Raw genomic sequence first — 5,189 nt, forward strand, 5'->3', positions numbered from 1 at the left:
TTCATCAGAATGCTGTCTTATCTGAGCCACTGTTAGGTTGGCTCTAAGAGGTGCTGGTTCAACATCTGAGTTGAAAACCTCCCACAAATCGAATGCCTGCAGGTAGGTCTTCATTTTCATTACCTAAATGTGGTAGCCCTCTCCATTGAAGACTGATGGTGGCGCTAGTGAGAATCCTGAGGAAGACATGGTTTTAAGGATTGAAATATGATAGGTCCACTAAGAATTTGGCTCTAGATACCAATTGTTGGGTTTTGAACAATTTATCCGGAGAAAGTATGAAGCTTAGTGTAAAACTTGATCAACAATGTAATAAATCCGAATAAAGAATGAGGAAAGATTGAGCTTCAAAAGGCTCGATATTTGTAGGATAAACAAATAGAATTTTACTTGGTAAAAGAAAGCAAAAATTGAGAGAGTATTTTTCTTGAATGACTTCTATTAAAATTCATTGATCAAAAAGATGGCATAATGCCAATACATATACCAGTCATAAACTGGTCAGCTTTGATAGGTTTCACTTACTATTTTTAGGCTTCATTTCAACTTGCACAACTTGCACATTGCAACTTGCAAATCACAACTTGCACAATTAGGTAAGCTAATCTATCAATCTTATCAGCACCGAATGCATTAAATACATTATCTACTTGGTTCAAATTAAACTAAGTTACAAAATATTACTTAAAGTAACAAAATGAAACTGAAATTGAACAGTAGCATCAACTTCAGTAGCTGCACGTGCTTTATCTGGGAATACCATAGCAGCTTGATCTTCATACTTCATCTACATAACTTGGACTACATATACTTCACCTGCATAACTTATGTGGCATTGTCTGCTCCTTAGCTGCTTCATGTGCTGCATGCAAGCCAACTTCAATAGATTTGCAAACAAAACTTGGCAGGGTTGTATTAGGGAATGGAAGAGAAACCACCTCTCGGTTGGTATAAGATTTAATACTGATGATGGTAGAAACAGTACAACCGACTTTGCTGCCATAGATGGTGTATCATGGGGGTTATTGGTTTAGAAGATTTGCGCATAACCTTAATTGTTGCTCAATTATTGAAGCAGAAATGTAGGAGGCGTATGATGGTTTTTATAACATGCTTGGAACATGAAGGTGAAGAGGAGAGCCTTGCAGTGGTCCAGCTACTTCGCAATAAAATGGAAATGCAAAGCAGCAATGCAATCTATCCTTCAAATAGAAGTATGTTGGAAATGGGTCTAAACGTTAATATTATATAAGTCTACATAGAAGGAAAGGGTCTTCCTTCCTACTTCACGTTTCATTTACTAAACCAATAATTGGCTTGATCATTCTTGTCTTCATGGAAGAAGGAAACTGCAAAAGATAGGATAAAACTGCCCCCCCCAAAAAAAAATTACTAACCTTGAACGACATTGTGAGGAGGGATAACTACAAATTCAAACATGGACAATAAAACAAACATAAAAAATACCTAATGGAGTCTTATAAATAAGGAAATTGCATGTTAAAACGCTTATGCAATTAACAATTACTACACATTTACTAAGCCAATTGGCTTGGTCTTTTTGTCTTCATGGAACTTGGTAAAGAGAGTGATGAAACCATCATACACCCCACAAAATGACAGATAAAATTACTAACCTTGAACGACATTGTTGAGAGGGACAGTTGCAAACTTAAATATGGACAGTAAAATGAACATGAAAAGTACTAAATATATATAATTACCGATATATAAATAATCTAGTATGTTGGTATTATAAATTTACTGTATTTCAAAATATATATTCTCTTAGAGAGAGAGAGAGAGAGAGAGAGAGAGAGAGAGAGAGAGAGAGAGAGAGAGAGAGAGAAGAGGGAGGGAGGGAGAAGGAGCATTAGGAGGATTCTTCTACCAAGAGAGTGACTTATACTTTCATAATAACAGCTTACAATTTGCTTAAAAAGAAGAGACAAGTGACAATTTTTGAGTCTTATGAAAAAGTAAGACTTGTGTTAAAATGCTTATACAATTAACCACTACATCACATTTACTAAACCAATTGGCTTGGTCTTCTTGTTTTCATGGAAGAACCTGCAAAAGATAAGGATGAAACCATCATATACCCCCTTAAAAAAAAACTAATTCAATCAACCCGATGTTACATAATTACTAACATTTAACCATATTGTGGGGGAGAGGTAACCAGGATTTTCTTAGAGAGAGAGAGAGGACATGTGCAAGAGCATTAGGAGGATTCTTCTCAAAATAGCCAAGACAGTCACTTACACTTTCTTAATACTGACTTACAATTAACTTAAAAAAAAGAAGACAAATAAAAATTTTGCAGTCTAATAAACAAGCAAGTCCGTGTGTTAAAATGCTTATGCAATTAACCACTACTTCACATTTACTAAACCAATTGGCTTGGTCTTCTTTTTTTCATTGCGGAACCTGTAAAAGAAAGGGATGAAACCATCATACACACCCTCGAAAAAAATGACATAGATATAATTACTAACTTTGAACGACATTATTGGGAGGGACAGTTGCGAGCTTAAACATGGACAGTAAAATGAACATGAAAAATGACAAATATATATAATCATCGATTTCTAAACAATCCAGTATGTTGGTGTTATAAATGTAGTGTATTTCAATATATATTTTGTTAGAGAGGGGGAGAGAGAGAGAGAGAGAGAGCATTAGGAGAATTTTTCTCAAAATTGTCAAGAAAGTCACTTACACTTTCATAATTCCGACTTACAATTAACTTAAAAAGAAAAACAAATAACAATTTTAGAGTTTTATAAATAAACAAGAGGTGTCTTAAAACACTTACGCTATTAACCACTACTTAACATTTGCTAAACCAATTGGCTTGGTCTTCTTCATGGAGGAACTTGCAAAAGTGATGCAACCTATCCGAGATGATAGTGATGAAACCATCATACAACCCCCTCCCCTCCAAAAAAAAAAAACAAAAACATTTTAATCAACCTTACATTATGGATAAAATTATTTACTTTAAACAACATTATTGAGAGGGGCAGCTATAAACTCAAACATAAATGGTAAAATATATATTTTCTTAGAGAGAGAGGACAAGTGGAAGAGCATTAGAGAGATTCTTCTCAAAAGTCACTTATGAAATTGTTAAGAGAGTCACTTACACTTTCATAATACTGACTTAAAACGAAGAGGTAAGTAACAATTTTAGATTCTTATAAACAAGACAGACATGTGATAAAATGCTTATGAAATTAACCACTACTGCCCTCCTACCGTTTAAACAATGGACACAAATCCTAAATATTGATGTATGCTTACTGCAATTGAACCTATTCGAAATTCGATAACTTTGAAGCTACTTGAACCACTAATTAGTCAAAATACCTACATATATTACCAGAAGTAACTGCAGTTGAAGGAATCTTACACCTGAAACAGTCAAGCTACACTTATCGAAATGTAAAACATTAATCTAACAAGACAAACACTGACTAGTATTTTCTTTTTCCTACTTAAGAAGCTTAAATACTAGTAAAGCCACAGTCTTCCATGACTGAACATATAAATCAAGAGTGACAGCAAATCTACTGGATGTTTCACATCCTAACTTTCTCTAGATAAATAGAACAATTTTCTTGTTTTGCCTTGACTCTAAAATCTCTTATAACCCTAAGCAATATCGCAGATTGTGACCATTAATATCGAATGGGTTTTATTCCCACTAACCTTGTTAATGCTTTACAACACCAATGAATTCTATGCAATCTTAAAATTGAGGAGCTCCACAAGTGAAATCATGACAGCAATAACAATATTTTTATAGTAATTTCTCAAAGATTCATCAACTTTCAGTTTAGTATCTCTGCAAATCTTTGATGATTCTCCAATTATACAGACTAGACTTCAATAAAGCATTCATTATTATGATACTCTTGATTCAGGTTCATTAAACAAACGGTTTGAAGAACACACCTGCTAGCCATTTTGCACCGAAATATGCTAAGAGAGATGTTAGTCAGAGTCTTAAATTATCGACGGACCCATGGTTTCAATAAACCTTTCCATACCTTCAAAGAAGTAAGTTTTCAATGGTAAGGACTTGCAATCGAACTGTAATGGCCAATTTTGACCCAGGCACAAGAATAAAACAATAAATAACCAATTAATAAAACCTAGTGCCGCCCCTAACCTCTGCCACCAGCTGCCATGGCAGCACCACCACCTGCTCCCGTTCCATCGCCTGCAAACAGAGAAAAAGAAGCACGCAACAGAGAACCAAAACCCACACGCAACAATAAAGGAACAAGCAGGAACGACAAAAAAAATAGGAGTAAACAAGTCTTGTGAATCTTATAAAAACCCGAAATTTACCTTTGCATTTTTTTTAGCCACAAAAAAAGGCAGAAACTATTAATCTAAAAGAGATTTTAAGGTGATTTTTGGTTTTTACAATAGTTTCTTTCATCTAGTTCTTGGTTTTGATTTCATTTTTTTTCGTGTTTTAGTTCTTTTTTCTTTTTCATGTACGAAAATAAACGAAAAGGTAAAGAGAAAGGTAACCTCACCTTGATCTTCCCACGGACTCATCGCTGGAGATCTCTTCTCCAATGGCCAAAGTCGAATCGGGGAGAGGGGGGACCTTTCTTTCGATTTCTTTAGGGTTGAGAAGGCATGGCCTTCGAATGTGCCTCAAAACGAGGCTAAGAAGCCCATCTCCGCACTTTCTGTTCTTTTTAAAATTGGGGGCTGGAAATGAAATTAGAAAAGAAAGGTTTTTTTGTTGTATAAATGATGATGATGGAAGGGCGCCGTTTGGTGGAGTGGGGGGTGTGCATTCTCCCTAAATGGGGAATCTGCGAGATTGGTCCTTCTCCTTTGCAACTTCATTCGATCAGGCCCCAGCTTCTGTTTTCTTTTGTTTTTTTAATTTAGCTCTTAGATTTCGCTTGGGTTACATTCGGGTCCTTTGAAACACTGCACATAGGGGTTGAGAATATTTTCCCAATCAGTCCCTCGTTCTTTATGCGTATTTCATTTCGGTCCTTAGTGGCCCCTTTTCTTTTTTTTTATTTACAATTTGCACCTTAAATCTTAATTAAATTTCAGCTTAGTCCTAATATATTTAATTTGTTCATTTATTTATTATTTCAATTTTTTTAGGAGCTATTTTACTGTTAGTTATTTTAAATTTGTTTATCTTA

The 5,189-nt window shown here is 34.9% G+C and overlaps 1 long non-coding RNA gene across 3 annotated transcripts; it reads right to left on the bottom strand.

Moving 5' to 3' along the window:
- Window positions 1–456: 456 nt before the first annotated feature.
- On the bottom strand, window positions 457–4,779 carry LOC107934242 (uncharacterized). 3 transcript variants are annotated; one of them, XR_001693844.2, is made up of 6 exons: window positions 4,178–4,769; window positions 3,961–4,055; window positions 2,819–2,941; window positions 2,154–2,430; window positions 939–2,070; window positions 457–862 (listed from the first exon to the last, which is right to left on the bottom strand). It is a non-coding gene; the product is annotated as an uncharacterized lncRNA (long non-coding RNA). The 3 variants fall into 3 exon arrangements; XR_005930327.1 differs by lacking the exons at window positions 457–862; window positions 2,154–2,430 and having other exon boundaries at window positions 1,886–2,070; window positions 4,178–4,779; XR_005930326.1 differs by lacking the exon at window positions 457–862 and having other exon boundaries at window positions 1,886–2,430; window positions 4,178–4,757.
- Window positions 4,780–5,189: the final 410 nt, after the last annotated feature.

The sequence above is a fragment of the Gossypium hirsutum genome, chromosome A07 (assembly GCF_007990345.1).
Source record: "Gossypium hirsutum isolate 1008001.06 chromosome A07, Gossypium_hirsutum_v2.1, whole genome shotgun sequence".
Lineage (NCBI taxonomy): Eukaryota > Viridiplantae > Streptophyta > Magnoliopsida > Malvales > Malvaceae > Gossypium > Gossypium hirsutum.